This window comes from Limanda limanda, chromosome 4, assembly GCF_963576545.1.
Source record: "Limanda limanda chromosome 4, fLimLim1.1, whole genome shotgun sequence".
NCBI lineage: Eukaryota > Metazoa > Chordata > Actinopteri > Pleuronectiformes > Pleuronectidae > Limanda > Limanda limanda.
Window position 1 is genome coordinate 20,670,003 of NC_083639.1, and position 15,396 is coordinate 20,685,398.

Genomic DNA, 15,396 nt, shown 5'->3' on the forward strand with positions numbered 1-15,396 from the left:
ATGATGATGATGATGATGATGATGATGATGAAAATGATCATGATCATGTTGATGAACAGGTGAAAGCCACTGTCCGCTCCTTTCTGTTTTTTCCTGTCGGCCATTAGCACTGACAGGTGACGGGCATCCGACGCAAAACACTCACAAACATAACTTAAAACAACTCTAAAACAACACCTGTATTCATTCATAGCTGCTACCTGCAACAGGAAACCAGAGACCTTGTACTGAAACAGCTTCCAGATCAGATCTAAAGTGAACATTGTGTTGTGAAAATGTTGCGTGCCCATTTGGATTGATTTAGATCTTGGCCTCCTCTTGCAAGCCGGCATCTGCCAGATGCTAGTGGACTTCACGCAAACACAAGTAAACAAACGGTGACGTGCATGCACCAGCAAACACACAGTGTAAACACACACACACACACACACACACACACACACACACACACAAAGGGGTCTGAGAGGGCTGCCGAGCATGTTCACCATGCATGATGACTGAAGCACTTTCTCTCCAAGCGCACATAGAGCTCTCGCCCCACAACAAGCATCCAACCACATACTCACTGTTTCTATCTCTCTTTCTCTGACACACACACACACACACAGTTTCTCAAGCCACTGTCAGGACTCTCTTGTTGTCTTGTACCACCACCATAAAGCCAAGCTTTCCTATAATAACGTGCTATCATTATAGATACATACTGTAGATCTGTAAAGACTTATACACTGAAGAAGACTATACTGCCTATGAATGTATGTTAATACGGAATATATGCTGTGTCAAAAATGACTGTTGTGAATTATTTCTAAAGAAACTACATGTTGCTCGTGTGTGTGTGTGTGTGTGTGTGTGTGTGTGTGAGAGAGAGAGAGTGAAAGAATGCCACAAAAACGATGATGCCCAGAAGGAAAGAAAGAATATGAGAGGACAGAAAGATGGAAAGTGAAAGAGCAGATCCTATTCCACCACCAGACCCTGAAAAACACACACATATACACAAACACACACACACATGCACACTCAGACACACACACACACGTAGCCTTGCTGACAGACATACACATATTTCAATAAAATCGTCCATTTCCCGTGTCTTTCAGCTGCGTTATTATGTGACCACAGCATGCACCGTGTGTGTGTGTGTGTGTGTGTGCAGTTTGTGTGCGGTACATTACACCCCGGGGTCCTTCCCTGCACCCCCGACACCTATAAACACAATCTCCTCACATACAGTATATCTAGCAGCGACAGATGAACGTGTTTCCCGAGGCGCTGGGAACCTGGTCGTCTGGTTTTGGGGAAGAACCAGGGCGGCCGCTTGGGTTTCAGTGAGCGCCTGATTGGGTTTTGGGCTGAAGAGGGAACAGAGGCAGGAACACCGGGCTAGAACAGGGATTACAGTGAAATGCAGACCACATGGCACAAGCTTTTTCCCTCCTCTTGTCTCTATCAATAGAATACTGCCCCCCCAAGCACACACACACACACACACACACACACACACAGGCTTTTCTGCTCTTTCTCCTGCAATATCTTTGACTTACGCTGGTTCCAGTCTGCTCCCCGTCTGCATAGAGTGTAACCCTAACCGCTCTCGGCCTACGATGGCAAGGATCTGTGCTTCATTAGGGCTGCCATGATGGCCTAGATGAGATGGGTGGTGGTGGCCACACTGATTGGGAATGTCTGTGTGTGTGTGCGTGTGTGTGTGTGTGTGTGTGTGTGTGTGTGTGTGTGTGTGTGTGCGTGTGTGTGTGTGTGTGTGCAGTCTGTCAGACAGTCAGTCAGATAACTCTAATGCCTCTTGTGGTTTGCGGTGGTTGTAGTGGAGACAAGAGGCTGACAGCAGGGTTTTACCACTTAGTGTGTGTGCGAGTGTGTATAAATTAACATGCTACAAATTATGGTTTTATGAAGGACGATACAAATATTTGTGGAATGAAACTACTCTCAGCTCATTTGGTGTCAATACCAGACTCCTCACAGGGCAAAACATCCCACAGACACATATATGGCTCTATTACTGCTGATGGATCGCAAGAGGACATAAGTTATGATAAAAGCTTTCACAAGTAGATTAAAAAAGATCTTAAAAAACAACAGTGATCAGTTTATTTTGTGTTTACACATGAATTCCAAAAGGTGCTTAATTCCTCTTCCGCTTTTTATTTCCCTCAGGGGTTTTGCTGCTACAATCTTACTAGCTTTGGTAATAGCAGGTTATGGCAACTTGACATCATTAATGAAATTAGCAGATTTATATGTATATTTGTAAATTCCACAGATTTTACAAATCCCTGTTAAACAATGGTTATTAACTTTAACTACTTTTAATTGGAACTGTAACTAGAGTACCCTCAACAACTGAGCTGTCAAATAGATAAAACATCAAAATTCTCCCCCTAAAAAACCTGATATAATTTAATTGTCAAAACTGACCAACATTAGCTTGGTCTAGGAGGAATATCCCAACAAAGCATTGACATATACCTTATCACTGGTATACGATCACTGTACTGGATCCATTGTAACTGGGCAATTGAGCCAAAGTCATGACGTGACGCCTGTGCTACTGTACCTTGACCTTTCTAAGACACAATGTGTGTCCCTCTATTTTTATAATCTAACCCAGATTTAAATCCACTACAGTTTTTACTACTATGGTTGAAATCTTTGAGATTTTGATGTTAACAGATTTTAAATTAAAAACAATGATACGATGATATTAGGGCTGGGCAACGATTAAAAGTTTTAATCGCGATTAATCGCATGATTTCCCTGATTAATCACGATTAATGGCATTTGTATACGCAAAATCCAATAATGAATTTAAAAGTAGTGTATAGCGCAATTTTATTTTCAATGTTCTGCCATATGAACATGACAACCCAGAGTTGGGACCAGGAAGCAGAGCTGCAGTGCTAAACACTTCTCTGCGCTCCCTCTGGATCAGTCACCCAACCGCATAGAGACTGTCTCTGTCTACCGTCCGATTCAATTATTTAAATTAAACAATAACAGAGCGAGAACTCACAATAATCTTATACAAATTAACACAACCTCTGGAACAACACAGGAAACTAAGACTTTCAAATGTGGTCTTTTAAACATTAGATCACTGTCCTCAAAGGCTATTTTAGTTAATGAACTAGTCTCAGACTACAATATAGATGTAATGTCCCTTACTGAGACGTGGCTGCATCCTGATGAATATGTCAGTTTGAATGAATCTACTCCCCCCAGTCATATAAATTCACACGTTCCCAGGGAACTCGGGCGAGGAGGTGGAGTTGCTGCTATTTTTAACTCCAGTCTATCAATTAATCCTAAACCTAAACTTAGCTACAACTCATTTGAATGTCTTGTTCTTAATCTTCCACGTCAATCCAGGAAACACCAACAGCCAATCATATTTGCTGTAGTTTATCGTGCTCCTGGGGCTTATACTGAATTTCTAACAGAATTCCCTGAGTTTTTATCAAACCTAGTCCTAAAGACAGATAAAATTATTATTGTTGGTGACTTTAATATTCATGTTGACAATAATAAAGATAGCCTGAGCGTAGCATTTATTTCAATACTAGACTCAATTGGTTTTAGTCAGTGTGTGCATCAACCTACTCATTGTTGTAACCACACACTTGACCTTGTGTTATCATACGGTGTCAAAATTGAACATTTAACAGTACTTCCGCGCAATCCAGTACTATCAGACCATAATTTAATAACCTTCGATTTTTCACTATCTGAATATATGCCACTAATAAAAAACTCATTTTCTAGATGTCTACCTGATAGTGCTGTAGCTAAATTTAAGGAAATAATTCCGATTACATTTAAACCCGTATTATCCGTCGACATAAACAACAAATTCTTTAAAAACCCGAGCTCTATTGAGATTGACCACCTCGTAGAAAGCTCTGCAGACTCATTACGATTAACATTAGACTCAATAGCGCCTCTAAAAAAGAAATGTGTAAAACATAGTAAATTAGCTCCGTGGTATAATTCCAAGACACATGAGTTGAAACAAATATCAAGAAAATTAGAAAGGAAGTGGCGCTCCAGCAACAGTGTTGAAAATCTCCTAGACTGGAAGAGTAGTGTTACAGAATATAAAAAGGCTCTCCACAAAGCAAGAGCTGCCTATTACTCAAAACTAATAGAAGAGAATAAAAACAACCCCAGGTTTCTCTTCAGCACTGTAGCCAGGCTGACAGAGAGTCACACCTCCACCGAACCCAGTATTCCTCGATCCCTAAATTGCAATATCTTTATGACCTTTTTTAATGATAAAATTCTAACTATTAGAAATAAAATCAATCATCTCCTGCCCTCAATTGGCACTAATACCCTCCCAACAATAGAGATCTCAGAAACGGCTGAGAATCCTTCCCATTATTTAGACAGCTTCTCTCTGATCACCCGTGATCAGTTTACCAAAATAGTCTCAGGTTCTAAACCAACAACCTGTATTTTAGATCCGATTCCAACTAAATTACTTAAAGAAATTCTGCCCCTAATAGATAATTCGTTACTTAACACAATCAATCTGTCATTATCATCAGGTTATGTACCACAGTCTTTTAAAATAGCTGTAATCAAACCCCTACTCAAAAAACCCACCCTAGACCCAGAGGTTTTAGCAAATTACAGGCCAATATCTAATCTCCCCTTCCTATCTAAAATCTTAGAAAAAGTTGTAGCCAATCAGCTGTGTGAGTTTCTCCAGGAAAATAATATATATGAAGACTTTCAGTCTGGGTTTAGAACCAATCATAGCACAGAGACAGCCCTGGCAAAAGTCACTAATGACCTTCTAATAGCTTCAGATCAGGGACTTGTGTCTGTCCTCGTTCTGTTAGATCTCAGTGCAGCATTCGACACAATTGACCATCAAATTTTATTAGAGAGACTAAAACAGTTAATTAACATTAAAGGAACGGCCTTAAACTGGTTTAAATCTTATTTTGCTGATCGCTCCCAATTCGTTCAAATCAATGATGAGTCATCGGTGCGCACCAAAGTTAACCATGGTGTCCCACAGGGGTCTGTGCTCGGCCCAATTTTATTCTCATTATATATGCTTCCACTAGGAAACATTATCAGGACACACTCGGTAAATTTTCACTGTTATGCGGATGACACCCAGTTATATTTGTCAATAAAACCTGATCAAAGTAATCAATTAACTAAACTTCGAGCATGTCTCAAGGACATAAAAACCTGGATGACCCGCAATTTTCTCTTATTAAACTCAGATAAAACAGAGGTTATAATACTCGGCCCTAAACACCTTAGAGATACATTATCTAATGATATAGCTGCGCTAGATGACATTGCCCTTGCTTCCAATGACACAGTCAGGAACTTGGGAGTGATCTTCGATCCTGATTTGTCCTTTAATAGTCACTTAAAAGTAATTTCTAGGACCGTGTTTTTCCACTTGCGTAATATCTCAAAAATCAGACATGTCCTTTCGCAAAAAGATGCAGAAAAACTAGTCCACGCCTTTGTTACATCGAGACTGGACTATTGTAATTCATTATTATCAGGCTCCAGCAGCAAGTCGTTAAAGACTCTGCAGCTGGTCCAAAATGCCGCAGCACGTGTCCTGACGAGAACTAAGAAAAGAGAGCACATTTCTCCAGTATTAGCATCGCTACACTGGCTTCCTGTTAAATCTAGAATAGAATTTAAAATTCTCCTCCTCACCTTCAAGGCCCTTAATGATATGGCACCTCTTTACCTTAAAGAGATGTTAGTTCCATATCAACCTACTAGAGCACTCCGATCCCAGAACTCAGGTTTACTTGTTGTCCCTAAAGTCTCTAAAAGTAGAGTAGGAGCCAGAGCTTTTAGCCATCAAGCCCCACTGCTGTGGAATAATCTCTCACTTTCAGTTAGGGAGGCAGACACGCTCTGTTCGTTTAAAAGTAGACTCAAAACCTTCCTTTTTTATAAAGCTTATAGTTAGAGCTAATTTGTGCGATGTTCCAAATTTGATTAAATGGCAAAAACCCCTGATGATGCTAAGACGCACAGGGAATTTATGACACAAGACACACGGAGCTTCTCTTTCCTGCTTCTCCTTCCTTTTCTCCATATTTATCACATCAAGATAATTCTTATCTGATCAGTACATGTTACTAACTTGACCCCTTTTCCCGGAGTTTCTGTGCCTTAGCGCCCGCGGATGCAGGGCCACAGCTGTGGCCGCACCATGGATTATGATTGTGGATCGCGTGTCGGAGGTCGCAATGGTGGATCCAGTTCGGTGGATTCTGTATCGTGCCAGCTGATCGTCGTTGTAATGGAGGATCCTTTGTCGCGTTGGCATCGGATGATGAGGGACCACGACCGAGGCGGCAGCTGATAATGGATTCTAACTGGCGGCGGTGGACAATGACTGTGGATTATAGTGGATCCCATCCTGATGCTGGATCGTGGTCTTGCTGCTGGCCAGAGACTGTGATTGCAGCGGGACTGCCTGACACATAGTATTGAAAAATGTTTAGCCTAATGGATGCTGCTAAAAATCCTGATGATGTTTTCTTACACCTGACATCTATTGCACTTCTGTCCGTCCTGAGAGAGGGATCCCTCACATGTGGCTCTCTCTGAGGTTTCTACATATTTTTACCTGTGAAAAGGGTTTTTAGTAGTTTTTCCTTACTCTTGTTGAGGGTTAAGGACAGAGGATGTCACACAATGTTAAAGCCCCATGAGACGAATTGTTATTTGTGAATGTGGGCTATACAAATAAAACTTGATTGATTGATTGATTGATATGAACGAAAGTGCCATAAGCTTTGTTGTGCAAACACTTTTAACATCAGCATTTAATACAGTAGCAGTTAAATAAAATATTCAGTGTAAATCTCAACTTAACAATGTTATCAAAGCAAATACAAAATTAAAGCTCAATGCCACTGCCAGGGCATTAATGTTATCTTCTTCGTTATGAAAAATGTATACTCCTCCCTGCGTCGCTGTTTCGTTGAGTGATTTGCTGATATCAACTGTGTGTTTTGCATTTAGGTGATATTTTAGACTGGAAGTACTCCGGTGGTAAGAAAATTCACCCTGGCAGTGGCTACAAATTACTTTGGTTCTGTCGACTCCGCCGTCTGGAAGAACTTTAAAATGAAAATGGCCATGTAAAAGCTCCGTACCCTTATCCATGGTTGTTTATCCGCCAATTATTTTCTTTTTTCCGGTTCCGCAGCAGTCAGCAACAGACTTTCACAAAATAAAAGCCTGACTTTCACAATAAAACAATAAATAATCAAACCTGAGTTAATGCGAGATAAAATAATTGTCTGAGTTAAATAAGTGATGAGTTAACGAGTTAACTTGCCCAGCCCTAGATGATCAAAAAACTACCGCTCCATCCATAGGCCTCTTGATTTGGTTCAAATCCACAAATTCAGACAAAACACTAAAACTTCATCATGAACCCTTGACCCCTACCTCTGTAGGGCTGATGGGAAATGCTGCGTGTTACAGGCCTCTAAAACAAAAAAATACTAAATAAAGAAGATGAGATAACTGTATCAAAATGATCGGTCCTTTCCACACAACATGCTGCTGACATAGGCTATTTTCTAAAGCTGCACTTTCACTTCTTTACATCATTACAAATACCATAGAGATTTTGTAATCAGGTTTCCTTATTTCTGGAACAGACCCTGGTGATAATGGCTCCACCTCAGCTCTGTATGGAGCAGTGTTAACACCACTGTCAACGCACATGCTGACGGCCTGAGCACAATGCAACCCCATGTGGGTCTACAGCGCTCTGTTGGAGGTGCACAATTTCACCTCCAACAAAATACGGTAATTCTGCAAATGAAGACAGAAAACCTCAAGCCAACATTAATTCATTACATATACATAAACGGTGTGTAATAACAGCAGCGTGAGCAGCTATTACGTGGGTGACTGCCGTCCAAATATAAATCTTTACATTTACTTCTTTATCATGAAATCTATTTCACAATGATAAATGTGATTGATGTGTTACTTGTCTTATTAGCTTGAGTTTTTCACGACCAGCATTTCTCTAATAAATTCCTCCCAAAGGTGGTAAAGAGGTAACGAGAGAGCGAGGTGTCATTTCCCTCTTTCACATAAATCTCGGAGCCAGCTCTTCTCCCAGACAGCAAGCGGCTAATCGTTCAAATTACACCTCCGGTACTGCTTCTCTGCATAGCTCAGGTTAAATGTTTTCTGATGCCCTCTCTCTCTCTCTCTCTCTCTCTCTCTCTCTGTCTCTCTCTCAGTGTGTGAGGGGTTAACAGTGCAGGTTGGCTGGATGTTAATGCCACTCGCTCAGAGAACCCAGGCGAAGGCTGGCTTTAGCCCAGGGCCCGGCCCTCCCAGGCCTCTCTCAAACTCCCAGATCTCTTCAGCATACTTCTCATATTAAAAGAAAACAAGTTACACAAATGAGACAGATGGTTCTTGTTTGTGATGACAGTTGCAATTCTTTCTCCCCGAGCCCTCCTCCCCTCGTCTCCCCTCTCGGCTTTCCTCTGGTGTCTCTGCTGCTGTTTTTTTTTTTCTTCTTCTTCTTCTTTGCCCTGGAGCAGCCACGTTGTTATGAGTGTGGTGGGCAAGAGTCGGGCTCGTGGGCATCGAGACACGGACAGCAGGAGGGCACCGGTGCAGCAGACTTTCAATTACCTCTCTGTGTTTGGCCTTCTTTCTTGCTGTTTCCGTCCATCCCTGCTGTGAACTGTATTCTCCTGGTGCTAATTTGCATGCTCTAAATAAGATTAAGATTAAGATACATTTATTTGTCCCAAACACATGCACAGACAAGGACGGAAATTTAATCTCTGCTTTTAACCCATCTGGTGCAGGACACACAGAGCAGATGTTGGGGGAGTAAGGTGCCTTGCTCAGGCACTAGACAGGGTAGGTAGAATCCTCTTGGATTTTTGGACAGATCAATCCAGGTTCGTCTTTTTGTTGTTTCTCCGTGGAGTCGAACCAGAGACGAACCAGAGACCTTTTCTGCCCATAGTCCAAGTTTCTGCCACTAGTCCACCGCCTCTCCCAGTTAAGTTGTCTGCACCAATTACAAATACAGGAACCATTGACGTCCACACCCGTAACTTCTGTTTCATGATCCCAATGACACAATTTCCTGCAATGCAGCTGCAAAAGGTAAATCATCAACCCTGATAGCTGCACATGAACATCATTTAGAAGGAGAAAAACAGGTTGTTGTCACAGGGAGTCTATTTTCATGAGGGGGCCGGAGAGCAGGGTAACAATGAGCAGTTCTGTGGGGATGCTTCAGCAGGGGAGGCGAGCACCGCCGATCAGTGGACGGATTTGAGGACACTGTGGGAGAGTTGGGACACAAGCACACAGGAGACAGGTGGTTGATTTAGTGGAGTGATGTACTGCAGGTGACCCGCAGCAGCTTACTGTCCACATTCCTCCAGTGTGGACCTGTAAACCCCCTGTGGGCTGTGACAGACAGACCCGCACGCAGAGGAGACTCCACACAGAAACAAAGAGGGGCAGCCTGAACGTTTGTGAAATCATGAACTTTATTGACTGACTAAATCCTGAGCTTCAACATGCCAGTGTGGGGATTCATGTGTTCACCACGATGAGGCAGGACATCGTGGATGTGACCGACAGCAGCAGCACCGAACAACATGCAGACATGTTCACCTCTGAGAGAGAGACAGCATGTAACCTAAATGTAATACCTGTATCTGTGGCAGCATCAACTCCAGGCTCAGTCTGATATTATAGGACTAATATATATTTTTATAATAATAACAGTTGCTGTACGGAACTGCATAAATTCTCCCTTAATGAGCAAAGATGCAACTGGGATGGAAAATAAAGCTGCGTGTTAGTATGATTCATTTGCAATTCAGATATTACACAGATAAGGTCTCAGGTTTATGAATAAATATGAATGACAAGAATGTCGCTCAGTGGAGCGCATACTTCTGTCATGGCCTAACAGCCCCTTCATGAGACCACATTTAAATTCAATTGATCTGGATTTATTTGGAGCTGCACCAAATTAAACACACTTTTTTTCCCATTAAGATCCATGATTCATTTTCTGAGAAAATCAAGTACAAATGTCTTTGTCAAAAAAACACCCAATGTAAAAGAAAGTGACACAAAACTCCTGCATTGGTCTCCATTATCCAATCTGTGTAAAGTTAAAGAGAGACTGCACACCTAAATGTGTTTGAGAGCAGTAAACCAAGTTATAATATTAAGTTATATTATCTATATGTATATGAATTTCAATCGAAGGTGGGCGGCTCCTAACCACCTGTGACCGCTTGTGAAAAGAGGATTTGGAAAGTGATGAAAACAACCTCCCTGGCCGAGGTATTTATTATTGAGCCGGTATTCTTCTGCATGAACTCATCCTAATCATGTAATCAGGCAGCAACATGTGACAGGTGACGTGTTGGGAGAGACCTGACGCGGATCAGGTTGACAGTGAAACCGATCCAGGTGTGAGTGTTCCACTGTGGCTAACACTCAGGCTACATTTCATCCCGGCACGGACAGATCAGACAAGAAGGGAAAGTGACAACACAACTCCAACATACACACACACACACACACACACACACACACACACACACACAAGTGGAGGATCAGGCTGTTGATGAGGGCTTTAGCTGCCACAGCTTCTTCACCTGTGGATGCTGGTATGGATCACTCTGAGCGTACCTGTCTCTCTCTCTCTCTCTCTCTCTCTCTCTCTCTCTCTCTCTCTCTCTCTCTCTCTCTCTCTCTCTCTCTCTCTCTCTCTCTCAATCTAGTGCTAAGAGCAATGGATCTGTCACCAAGGAGATTTCGACTAAACTGCTGAAAACTTTCCCTTAGCACCTGGGCACACACACACACACACACACACACACACACACACACACACACACACACACACACACCTAAATACGCACACATCTTCAGGTGTGTGTATGTGTATGTGGGTGACAGGGGTTGGAGCGTGTGTGTTACATGTATCTAATAGCCAACAGCAATCGACCGTGTCATAATAATCCTTGCAGTGACCAGTGGTAGCGTCAGTCATGCACACACCACACACACACACATACACACACACACACACACACACACACACACACACACACACACACATACACACACACACACACACACTCACACACACTCACTTTTTCTCTCTCTCTCTCTCTCTCTCTCTCTCTCTCTCTCTCTCTCTCTCTCTCTCTCTCTCTCTCTCACACACACACACACACATTCACACACACACTGCTGTTTTAGAACAAAAAACTACATGTTCAGATCTCTAAACAGCAGCGACAATAATGACCAAAAGTTGACAAAATGATATTCTTTAAAAAATATAAATTCTTTAAAGAATGAATAAAGAAGAGAGTATCGTGAATGGGCCAAGTGAAAGTCTGTAAATGAATCACCACCTTAGTCTCTGTGATTATCCATGATTTTAACGTAAAAATTATCAATTCCTTTTTTTAAATATTTTATCCGCAACATTAAGGCCGCACATTAAACATATTCAGTAAAAGACAAGACAATGAATTCCCAAAACATGAAGAGGTTTATGTTCCTGAGTGACACAGTCAGTTATGTGCCTCATGGCATCAGTGCTCAGTAAAAACGGAATGATAACGAACCAGTCACAATCAACACCAAATAAATAAAATATCAATAACAAATCATTTGAATAAAAGCTTAACGTTTGTTGCTGTTTGAAAAATAAGACTGGAGCTTTTCATATAACCTGAAAACACAGCTACACCCATGTTGTGGCTGAGAGATACTTTCCCCACGGTTTACAATACGGCCTGGTTAGAAATAAAGGTGGCCCCTGTCTGTTTTCTCTCAGTGCGGCCCCTCCTCCTACCTGCTGGAGAGCATTTAGCCCGGGCCGAGCGGGCCAAGCCTGCACCTCTACACCACAGCCAACATCTACATGAAAACCACATTGTGTTCCATGTGTTGGCAGGAGCTCTGGACACTGGAACAGCAGAGACTGTCAAAGGTTCAGCACAGGCACGGCTAAGCAGGCTGTGTCCTCGCCTCAGCCAGCAATGATTTACTTTCACGCACGCACGCACACACACACACACACACACACACACACACACACACACACACACACACACACACACACACACACACACACACACACACACACACACACATTGACAGATATACAGATAGTTGCCTGGCCCCCGCACTGTGTAGCTGAGATGTCTGAATACTGATTTAGTGCTGAGCTCTGATAAACTGCTAAAAAATCCTCAGCGTGCTTTTCATCACAAGCCGGTATCTCTGCAGATCATCATAAAATTGTCTCCTAAAAATGGGTGCAGCACACACACACACACACACACACACACACACACACACACACTCTGCATGTGGAGAGGTGCCTATGTGGGTGTGCATGTGTGTGTTCCAGGTTTCTCAAACGTCCTGGTGTGTTGCCTGGTCATTACATCCCCACTACTGCCTGCTCGCTTCCACCCAGAGAAGACGCTCCACCAGGCTCGAAGGTGATTGGTCGACCCCAGAGGACAAAACATTTAGACACATTTGTCAAACATGATGAAGACCAATGGAGGCCAGGTGGTGTCTCTCTGCATTTGTCTGTGTAGAGGGCCGAGGAGCATCTGTGGCGTGTGTGTGTGTGTGTGTGTGTGTGTGTGTGTGTATGTGTGTACACCAATATTTCAGCAGCGTGGAATGCCCTTCGTTCAGCCTGTGTGATAATTAATGGCTGTCAGCGTCTCTTTAGCACAAGAAGGCGCTGACAGACAGCACTCGAGAAACGCAGGGAATGTGTGAACGCCTCACTGGGGTGGATGAGGGTGGCGGAGGGAGCCGACGGGGGGGGGCAGATGCTCCAGGTCACCAAAACTGGGATATCACCCTCATTTATTTGCCGTTTGACGAATTCCTGGACATGTGTGTGAGAGGTGTGAGAGATACTGATCTCTCAGCACTGACATTACAGCAGAGTCTGAGAAACATGGAGAGAGAAGTGTGGGTTGAGCAACAAATTTAGAACTATCTACACTTTATAAATATTTAACAGAGGAACCTATTTACATATACAGACTTCAAACATATATGATGAAAACTGAAAGATGAACGTGACTCTCGAGAACCAGCAAAGTGCAAAATATTGCAATAGTCAGTTTTTGGATGATTTCATCTTTTCATCCATTACCACAAGACTTAGTGGAAAACTAGTAGAGCCATGTACTCATCACCTCACTGGTTGTGTTTGGCCAGTTTATCATTTTTTGGCCTATTTCCTTCCAAAAAAACACTTACCGGCAATCGGCTCTGATTCATCAATCGATTACTGACATTATTTAATATCATTTAAGGAAACACAAATCACAAATGGCAAAATAATATTTTTACCTCATTGTGACAGAGGAAGCAAAAGCCTCACAGAGAGCTACTGAAAACACCAGATGATGATGTTATTACAGGGCATTGACCATTTAACTTGGTAAATTATATATTATATATGAATATTGATCAAATAATCTTAGCTCTGCCTTCCTACCACAGCTCAAAGACAAGCTGATTGGTTTAAGGCTAATTGCAGACTGTAAATTGTTCGTAGGTGCGAATGTGAAGGTGAACGGTTGTCTCTATACGATATGCTGGCGACCTGTTCACTATCAGCTGAGGAGAAGCAGTATGTACAGTGGGTATGGATGGTCCAAAATAATTTGTTACTAACAATGTTGTTGCTTCCATTGATCAGAAACAACACTGCATGTACTACTTCATGTTGACCTGTCTGAGGCAATGTTAAGTTCTCGTTTACACGCATTCAGTCCAGCTCCTTGTACAGTATCCACTTGCTTAACTAAAGCTGAGCAACAATCTACTTTCAATGAACTCCATTCAACAGATCACCTATTTAAGCAAAATCAGAATGTGAAAGAGTGAGTGTGTAAATGTATCTTTACCCTCCTGAAGAAAAGGTCCATAACAATCTTAACTGTATCTCGTAACTAGGTCTTCATGTACAAATGCGATTGAATGAGAAAAGGAACCTATATGGTCACACTGATAATTTTGTGAAAAGTGTTTCAATATGAATAAAGTTTTTATATCCAGTGAAGAAATGTTTTCTTTTTGCAGCAGGAAGGAACTTCAGTTTATTTCGGACTACAGTAAAACGCATTAATGCATCAGACTAACAACTGCATTCGGCTTGATCATCCATCTCACTGTGGCGGTGATTGAACTCAGGAAACTCCCTGCTGACCTCTGTTAAAGGCCTTCTGCTGTTATTAGACCAGATCATGGACATGGTTAATTAGTGGTCGACCTGTACGAGAGAGCTAATTGGTTAAGCTTCATGAATGGTGGATCCTATAATCCCTCCAAGCTGAAGTGTTACAAACCACTCTTTACCCAGGGTAATTTATAAAGATCAACAGAAGTTACTGCTCAGTAGGACTCATCAAGATGAGTAGATATGATGTGGAAAATCCTCATTGACTATACTACAGAATAAACCTCTTTATAAACAGTGCATGTAATTAAAAAAGTGATTATTGATCCCAAGTTGTCCAGACCAGGACTCCACTCTTGATTAATTCAGGCTAAAATACAATTATCAAACTTATGTAATACAGTTTATTCTCATACAGCCAGAGTAACATCTAGCACACACTTTTGAGGGTTGATTGGTTAATTCTGGATGTTTGAATAACAATTCACTTCTATTTCGAAATTTAATTGAGAGATTCTTAGACATATTTTATAGGTGCATCTTTGTATAGTTGTGTTGCTACAGTATCACAGTTTGCATTTGTCTTTGTACTTCTAACATTATCAATCCCAATGTCATTACCCAGGTATCAGTGTGTATGTGTCTGTATAGAAAGGGGGGGGGGGGGGGTGTCAATGGCATCAGCATTAGCTTCATTGCGTTATACACGGGCACAACACCTGGTGATGTTTGGTTGATCAGCACCTCCTACTGGCTATACATGTCATGACATCATTCAGTTGTGTCCCCAACACTGAGGGTGAAATTTGCCACTAAGACATGTACTGAGAGAAAACAAGATATTTTTTACACAAGGTATGCTAAACACTTTGAACTATAGTTCCATCTATTTGCATGTGTTACCTTAGGTATTGTTACAAACTGAGAGAGGATATAACATCTCCTGTGTTGGAGGGTGAAATAAAATCACTTGTTACTTGATACCATTGACGTATTAAAAGTATGTATTAAAACATACAGAAATAACTTTTTAAATCATGTAAACTGATTGTATATGTAAACATGTATCTATATATATATATAGATATATATATACCAATAAAAACCAAGGGGAAAAGTGG